The sequence below is a fragment of the Gossypium hirsutum genome, chromosome D04 (assembly GCF_007990345.1).
Source record: "Gossypium hirsutum isolate 1008001.06 chromosome D04, Gossypium_hirsutum_v2.1, whole genome shotgun sequence".
In the NCBI taxonomy this organism is placed as follows: domain Eukaryota; kingdom Viridiplantae; phylum Streptophyta; class Magnoliopsida; order Malvales; family Malvaceae; genus Gossypium; species Gossypium hirsutum.
Genome location: NC_053440.1, coordinates 35523615 through 35533406, shown reverse-complemented (window position 1 = coordinate 35533406; position 9792 = coordinate 35523615). Strand labels below are relative to the sequence as shown.

General features: G+C 34.7%; 1 non-coding gene across 1 annotated transcript; it reads left to right on the top strand.

Moving 5' to 3' along the window:
- The first annotated feature begins 1382 nt into the window (after positions 1-1382).
- Positions 1383-1489, top strand: LOC121216454 (small nucleolar RNA R71). The gene has a single exon (XR_005912636.1). It is a non-coding gene; the product is annotated as a small nucleolar RNA R71 (small nucleolar RNA).
- The last annotated feature ends 8303 nt before the right edge of the window (positions 1490-9792 follow it).

The window sequence follows — 9792 nt, the reverse complement described above, 5'->3', positions numbered from 1 at the left end:
TCCTCAAGCAACTTCCATTGTCATGCTTGTTAGCTTGAACTGTCATTGCACTTTCCAGTGTCAGTGACCGTAATAACACTTCCATGCTAAAAACATTCAAACCCAAAGATTAAACAGTAGAAGAAAGATTGAATAAAATAACCTTTAACCTAGAAACTATGTTACTTCTGTACAAACATGAAATAAAAAGTAATCACCATCGTCTAGAAAAGAAATATAAAAGAAACATGTGGAGAATACTATTCCTAGACAATCTCGACTTGAATCTCTCCATTCCCTCTTGTATCGCACTTAGGGCTCCTTGTCGGGAGCTGATCTACGTCCCTTTCACGTCAGCTCACCCGTAGAACACTTAAGCCGCTATAGCCGAAAAGCTTCAAAAGATAGGTTGGAGAAGATAATACCCCACAAAAAGCCTCTTTTTTTTCCTTTTTTCACGTGAATATTTGTAGTCTTCCAAATAGTATAGGTGTCCTTCCATCAGAATCATGTTGCCTCTGAATGCACAAGTTGGTTATACCAGACTGGACAGCTCACACATTTTTGTTCTTATTCAGACAGCTATCAAGTGCGGCATAAATTTTGGGCACAATCTCAAAATACTCATGCAGCGACACCAGTACCAAAACATGAAAAAATTAAGGATAAATACGCTAAGATCCACTAAGTTATAAAATGCAATTTACTGAACTAAAAATGCTAAAACATGTGCTAAAGATAACTCAATGGGGACAAATTAACCAATAAGTGGGGAGAACACATATGCTCTCTCTAGTATTATCATGTAGCTTGTCTCTGAATTACAACATTGTTTTTAGCCATATATTCCTTCAACAAAGCTTTTATAGATGATGATGATGTCGATGCTTGAACTGTTGGCATTCTGTTATGTAGCATTGTTAAAATTTCTCAGACCTTGGTTATTCCAACTAAAGTTCAAATGCTGCTTCCACCCTGGATTGTAAGTGTTGGAATAGGGGTTATTATTCCAGTTAAAATTACTCATGTAGTACAGAAAAGCTTGATTTAATGGGAATTCATCGAACACATGATCTTCACCACAATAAACTGACGATAGCTCGGCTGCTTTCATCTCTTGAATTGTAGTGGGTTTTTTCATTTTTCTGATCATATTAGCCAAAGAAGATACTCGAGCTATCAATGAAATGACTAAATCAAGCTCCATAGTTCTAGCAGCTCTTTTGCCTATCCTAGCTCTTATAGTCGAATATTGATAATCATTGTTAGTAATCTTTTCCAAAATTTCATATGCTTTATTATAAGATTTATCCAACAAAATGCCATTGGCGGAAGCATCCACTACCATCCTTGTATGTCCACTCTGCCCATTATAGAATATCTTCATCTGAGTTCAGTGTTGAAATCCATGCATCAGACATTTTCGAATTAAATCTTTAAATCGTTCCCAAGCTTCATATAATGTTTCATCGTCTAATTGCCAAAAAGGTGTGATCCCATCTCTAAGCTTTGCATTCATATTTGTGGGATTATACCTTTGGCAAAGATCATTCCATAATTCAACTATTCCCGACGGCAAAGCATTCAGCCATGCTCTCGCACGATCCCTTAAAGAATATGGAAATAGTTTAAGTCGCAGAGCATCTTTAGGAAAACCCCGTTGTTTAAATGAGTCACAAACCTCTAGAAAAATCCTTAAATGCAGTCTTGGATCTTCAGTGGGTAACCTACCACACTGTCCTATTGTTTGCAACATTTGAAACTACCGGTTATAGTTCAAACAATTGAGTTTCTATTTGTGGTCTACTGGATTCAAATCATCCAAAATTCTCACAACAAAATCTCAGATTAGTGTGTCTTAGTCATCTATCACCCTACAAACATAAGGATTAGCGTCCTAACCATTCAAATTATCATTCATACTAAGTATCACCCAATAAACAGGAGGATTAATATCTTGACCATTCGAATTATCATTGAGACCAAGGTTATTCTCGTTCTTATCCTTTTTACGCAGTTCTTTCTGTCTTCTTCGTAAAGTTCTCTCGATATCTGGGTCAAAAGGAGACTCTTTTTTAGCAGGAATGCCTCTTCTCATGCACTGATGACAAACCTATAGAAAGTAAGTTAAACTAAGTCAGATAAAACTAATGTAATTAAGTAAAACAACCAAACCAAATTACAACAAATTGTCGATCCCTGGTAACAACGCCGAAAACTTGTCGCGTGTGAAATGATATGTGAATTGTGCAAGTATGCACGTCGACTCAAGTAATAATATGATAAGTGAAATCGTCTCCATAAGGATGAGATTAGGTATAAAAGTGGTCAAGTTATTATAATGAATTATGATTAATGTTATAGCAAAACCAAGTTAAATACGTTGTGGTAATTTAAAATAATAAGGATGTGTGCGAAATGTATACTAACTAATACTAGAAAAATGCTAAGGCACAGCAAGAGTGACAATGCAATGGAAATTACGAGAATAATTACGTAAATAATCTTTGAGGAAATAAGTAAATAACTAAGAATGCTATGGCAAAGGATTAAAGGTCAACAATGTTGAATTAGGCTTACTAATAATCTGTTTTGCGTTCAGTAATGCCTCAGCAAAATCGTACTTAATCTACTACTCAGAAGAGACCTAAAGTGACATGCTTCTTTCGATAGCTAGGTCTCAAGTTACCTAGCCTGTGTTTATAAGCCGTAGCACAGTACCTTGCACTGTTTTGTCTTCATTCTATACAAACGTTACTCTATGTTTAGAGTCTACTTCAAGTATTCGGTCGAATACTCGCTTGTATCATTCAATTTCAGTCCAACTAATCCAACCTTTTCATAATTAGATTTAGTTTATGGGCATACTAGATATTCATCTATTTCTAGAGAATGTACGCATACAATTGGAAAATAAAAACAATTGAATGAAGCTATAGATTAAATCGAATATATTCTTCAACTATTAAAGAAAGTAATATTTTTCATCATGTAATCTCAACCCTATGAGATCTAGCTCATGGGTTGGAAATTAAAATTCAAGTTCAAAATAACACCCAACATCGTTTCAATCAATTCAATTCACGGGAGAATATATTAAGAAATAATGGAAGAACTTAGGGAGATGGTTGTCACCAAATCAATCGTCAATCCAGTAGCATAGTGTCCTGTGATGGCTGAGAGGGACAGCCTTCAATCTCCTCTTTCCATTTCTACTCATCCGCTACCCTCTATTGTTGCCTCTGGATCTCCACACCTTTAGAGTTTCCTTCTTCGGCTTTTTATAAGCTTTTGCCTGAGATATTGGCGTGTTGAAAATTTTCAATGTTTTTTTGAAAAATTCTATGAGTTTCTGATTTAGTCCTGACTTGTTTCTAATGCATATTTTGGGCCTCAAGGGCTCGTATATGGGACAATATGAATGATTTTGATTGGTTTATGATATGAATATTGAAATGTTTTGAGATGTTTGAATTTTTTTTTTTTGATTTGTACACTCTGGTAATGCTCTGTAACCCTGTTCCAGCGACGGATTTGGGTTAGGAGTGTTACAGCGATTTAGCTGGTTCTCGGACTAAACGTAGCATATATAGAGTCTAAAAATACATGTCGTTATATAACCTGTGACAGTGTGATATCTCTAGTCTTTGATGAATTATGATTTCATATAGTTAAAGATTTCTTCCAATTGAGCTAATTCCAATGATGCTGGAAACAATAATAATGTTTACGATTAAAATGTGTCAAATGACACACAAAATTTATAAAGGTTAGAATAGAGATTCATAGTCTTTATGTTAATAATGAATGTTATATTTGATGTGTATACATGAAAACTAAATTTTCTGGCTATACGATCTCCACCCACTCGTTCTCAAAATTTTATATCACAGAATGTCTATAGTACTCTACTGTGGAAAGTCCTCAAGTGTGAAGTCGAAGAATTCAGAGGTTGTTAGTAAGAACGTGGTCAAAGTTGAGAGTTGGTTAGTAAATTAAGAGAGTTTTTTATGAGATATTAGATCTTTTCGAAGCTTATTCGGGATGTGTAACATCACTATTAGAGGAGAAGTTATTCTCTAGTAATCGACTTTAACTTTTATAGTATCTAAAGAATGGGTTAACCGAAAATTCTTCTAGATTGATTACTTTAGTAAACCGAATAATGTGGGATCACTGATGACTTTAGTAGTCAATAGGATAGTGTTCGAATTGCAAATATATCTTAAAGCAGCTGTTATGGTCAAGTATCTTACAACGATCTCCTCTAGGTATTCTATATGTTCTTTTATCCTCAGAGACATATGCAATAGTTTATCTTCAGAGGTATTGTTAGTATGGTTGACTAATGATTGGGATTGCTCTATTGTTCTTTGGCATTCTATTCCATTATGTTTGGCAGAAGATTCGATGATAAGACTCATATGATGCTACTTTTCTATTTTTACTAATTGTTGCTCTGCTTTATATATATATGCAATTTATGTTGTCTTTGTCACAGTTGGTTCTAGTACATATGAGCGATATTCTTCTTCTGGATTTTCTTTGAGGTATCAGCAATCTCTTTAACAACATGATCTTCCATAAAATAGCTTGGTGTGGACGAGTAAGTCAGGAAGGCTCATAAATTGCATATTCTAACAAGATAGACAAGGATTGTATTTTTGAAAATTTAGTATAGCTTTATAACTTGGAATTCTTTATCTCGGCTATCTTATTATTCTTATTGTTTAATCTATCAAACATGGTTCATATGTAAAGGATATTCATTGGCCGGAGGTAATTACATCTATTACGGTTATAATTCCTGGTTGGATCATGGGAGCATGGTAACTCAGATCTCACATTTATAAGGTTGTGTTATTGCATTGGTTGTTACTAGAACTACATTCAATTTTTCTCTTTTTTTTTCGGAGTGCACTATTGATATTCGAAGTATTGTTCTATCTATATGGTTGTAGCATCGATCTTAAAAGAGCAATGTGGTTTTAATTCATCTAATGTTTGTGGCTCTGGTATGATTCAAAACTTCGATCTTGATAATTGAAATATTTTATTATATATCCTATTTCTAACTTTCATGAAAGGGATAGGTAACGAAAAAAGTATAGATGGTGAAAGATTGAGCTTAACCTCGCATATTGGTTCTCATTACTCAAGTAATCTTGAATTATGTCAATGAATCAAAATGGGATGTCATATTTCGTTTGAGTTAATGCGGTTTGTGGTGATCTTTGGTTGGTATTTTGAGGGAATTATGATAGACTGTGTGTCTGGATTATCTTGACAACAAGAAGAAAGAATTATTGTGAAATGTTATTATCCGATTGATGAGATCAACTCAACTGTTTTAGTCAGAACGGATTATTTAACTTAAAATTCAGATGAGTTGTATATGTTCGAGTTTATCTTTAGATTCGGGAATAATTTTGCAAATTCATGGGTAATTAGACAGATAGTCAGAATGGAAAATTCATATTTTAGAAGATAAGATATAGTAACATATCAACCAGATTAGTGATAATCAGGAAATGTTACTATGGATTAAAATTGTCTCGATAGTAACAACTATCACACTTGTATTTAAATGAAACTGTTTGAAGCTTTTCATGAAGTGGAATGTTTATCAGTTGAAAGTTACAGATGTAGATAAATAAGAAATATTAGTTAGAGTCTGTTATGAAAATTACAAAATTTAGCTAAACATTATGAAAAATATAATGTTCTGGCATCTAATGATTTGGTTTTTCAGTTATGTTTTGATAGATGATTGTTGGGAATTTCTCAGTAGTTGTGTTAGTAATGATAAAGTTATGATAGGAGAGCATCAAAGTTGTTCAGTTAAGTCCAAGTATTGTATCAACTTCTAATATGAGTTTTGATATAAGTCTTGAATCGAGACGAGTTATGATTGATTTATTTATGGACTACCATTGAAGAGGTGAAGGAAAGACTCAACTTGATGGCTATTATTAGGTGAGAAATTTAAAGGACGAAATTTTCGTAAGGGGGGAGAATTGTAACAGCCCATTTCTCTGAAGTTTTGGAACAATGGTTTTGGGGCCACAAATCCGATGTGTGAGTCCGTAAATATTATTATATAATATTTATGAATAAGATATAGTATAATAGTAAAATTTCATTTAATGATTTATGTTAAATGGAAAAACAATTAGGTTCAAGTGGTATGACCCTAAATTCAAGTGGTTTTAGAAAATGAGGTATCGGGACCACGTTTCTATAAATCAAGCCATTAATATTTTTATAAATATTTACGGAGTGTTATTAAGGTTGTATTAAAGTTTCATTAAAAAAATTAATGTTTAGATAGTTAATTAAAAATGACTAAATTGTAAAAGTTACAAAAGTAAGTCTCTATAAGTTAATAAGATACATGGACAAAGTACAAGGGTTTATGAGGCAAATATACCATTGTTAAAAAGGTGGTACCGTTGGCTTTGTTTTGTTATGTATATATATGTTTTATTAAGTAAAATAAAAATAATTAAAATGTAATAAAATAAAATAAAAGGCATTATCACTTTGTTTTGTTCTTTAAACCACCGAATGTCACCATGGAAAAAGAAATAGAAAAGCTCCAAGCTTCGGTCTTGCTATGGATGATGGAGGTAAGTCCATATTTTATTTATTTCTTGTAATTTTTATGTTCTGAGATCGTTGCAACTAGGTCCAACTAGCTCATGCCTTCTTTTTTAAAACTATTAATGATTTTGAATGTTGCCATTGATGAATCTTTGTGATTTTACATGTTAAATGATGAATTGAGGTATTAGTTGTTATTTATAAGTATTTTGTTAAGTGATTTTTGAAAATTACCGATTCGGGACTAAATTGTTGAAATAGTAAAAGTACCATGATTTAATTTGAAATAACAGCAAATATTGGCTATAGTAAGGTTCCAATTAATTCAACTAAGCTTAAATTTGAGTAAAAATGGTTAATTTGCATGTTTTAGGCTCAAGAGCTAAATTGAACAAAAGTAAAAAATTAGGGCAATTTTGTAAAAAATTTAAAAAAGACTAAATTGCATAAAATGAATTGTAACACCCCAAACTAGTCCCAGGAGTTATGCCCGAATCTGGCGGTGTCACATTGAGGTGTTTAGCGAAAATTGAGCTCGTTGGTAAAAATTTGTTTCTAAGTTAAAAAACTCCTTTATTCTTATTTAACAAATCATCTAGTAAAAAACGTTTACCTTGTTATCTGCTATTGTTATAAAAGGTTGATCTAAAATCGCAGAAGCTTTTGAAAACTCTAATGTTTAAATTTCGTGTCTTTGAAGACAGTAATTATTTTGAAAATTCGTCTTCTGCTAAACTAGTAGTTTAAAATAAGTAAGCAAAAGCCCAACTAAAAATTTAAACAAACGTAAATGCCCTTATTACATAAACAAAACCCAACACAAACTTTAATTTTAATTAAACGCAAGTGTAGCACAGCTGTAGTTGTGTGGCCACCTCCGAGTCCCTCGCAGCACCGACTCGCCTACAACTGGGGATTACCTGTACAGTTAATCAGAGGGGTGAGTATATGAAAACTCAGTGTGTAATCCCCTAACAAGCAAACAATTAATTAAACAGTAGATAAATGTAGTTTGGGACTAAGCCCGTTACAGTAACAGTCTAGTTCAGTGTGGGCCTAAGCCCTTTCCTGTAACAGTAAACGATTGGGCTCAAGCCCATCACAAAGCCAGTAATTAGTAGGGCCTTTACCCAATTTCAGTAATATTATCAGTGGGGCCTTGTCCCATAACAATAAACAATAACAGATTTCATTCATGCAGTGAACAGTATGTAATATCATTAATCGATGCAGTAACGCACAAAATCATTAATCAGTGTAGATATGCAGTTAGAAATCCTACCCAATCCAGCCTCTACACACCACTCCGTCCCGCCAAACACACCATGCGGGGAAAAATCGACCCACCCAGCCAGACACACCAACACTAGCACCGATTGCGGCACTAAACAGTATTGCAGCAAAGCTGCCAGTAAAATAAATGGCATATAGCCATCAGTAGGTCCACAGTCGTCTTGGGCGACCCGTGCAACCTTATCAGTATGGTACACTTCCTACATATATAACAACCCATCCCCATGTAATATATCGTGACATAATAACATACGTGTATGCAAAATGTCATGCTCAATCATAGTCATACATATCATAGAGCAAATCAGTCATACATAACATAAAGCCATAAATTCATTTCATCTCCAAGGGGTATAACAGTCATTTCATCCTATGGGGGTATTTTAGTCATTTTACCCTATAGGGATATTTCGGTCATTTTACCCTATGAAGGTATTTCGGTCATTTTACCCTACGGGGGTATTTCGGTCATTTTATCCTATGGGGGTATTTTGGTCATTTTAACCTATAGAGGGTATTTCGGTCATTTATCGACCTCTCAAAAGGTCTGCAGTCGCCTTGAGTGACTCAGGTAATCTAAACGGTCGTAATAGTGTAAATGGGCCCAAAGCCCATTACTCGACCCAAGTTGGCCCATACGCTCGTGCAGCCCGTTTAACCCAAATTTTGCCATGGCTATGAGATCTACTTAGCCCAGTCCAGTTTTTGCCACAAATCGTGGATTTCATCCGTGTGGGGCCCATAAGCCCAATAAGCCCACACGACCCATTTCGGCCCAACGTGGCCCATTACAGCCTAAGCCCATGGAAATGCTCTTGGAGGCCTCAACAGTCTATCACCCATGATTCGTGGGTTTGGCTTACCACATGAGCGATCGCACGCTCGTGTGGTCTCAAATGCCGTATTTTTGGCTTTTTTGCTTTTGCCGTTCTACAATTACAGTGGGGTAGTTACACACCTATTGCGATTTGCAGAGTCCTTTTGTTCCAAACACTCTTATTCCGGAAATTAATGATCATCGCACCCTTGGTTCCCAGGCAATGTGCCAATCAACCTCGACGACCACCAGTTAGGAATGGAAGCAATGCGGGTTGGAGAAAGCGACGAAAACCTTGAAATCCTCGCCGATCTCCCATCCAGAACAAGGAACAAATGAGATCTGATATATATCTCTCCACAACAACAACCTCCCCAAATCCCAATTTTCTCTCCTCAAATCTCTCCAAATATCCCTCCTCAATTCTCTCTATGACCAGTTCAAACTCCATTTAGCAGTATTTCAATCCAACTCTACCACCCACACGAATTAGGCAGCAAAATAAATACTCCCTTTTTGATGCACCACCACTCGAACCTTAGACCCCATGTACACTCGACATGCCCCTTACCACTAGACCAACAACTCCTTTGTATCATATTTTAACCACAATAATTTAAGAACCTACTATCTAGATCCAAGGATTTTATTCACTTAAAATAAAAATTTTGCATAAGCCAAGGCTTGGACCCCTGACTTTTCAGACACTTCCAAACACTTCTAAATCACTTAACCACTGAAGTGGACATTCATTTATGTCACTTCCTTGCACAACTAAATATTTATGTGTAGTCTCCTAACTGTTCCCTTGTTCAAAACCTATTTCTTCTAGGCCCAAATTTTGGGGTGTTACATGAATTGTTTTTGTTTCCTAAATTAATGAATTGAATGAAATTGGTAATTTAGATTAAGAATGAGTGAAAAATTGAGAAGAAGAGAAAATTACCAAATAGCCCTTGTACTTAGTCATTGCCGCAATTTAGCCAGGTAAGTTCGTATGATTAATTAATATTTTAATGTTATATTAAATTATATATTCATGTATTATTTACCATGAAATCAAATGCAGAAATCCAAAAATGTTACGATGATTATCGATT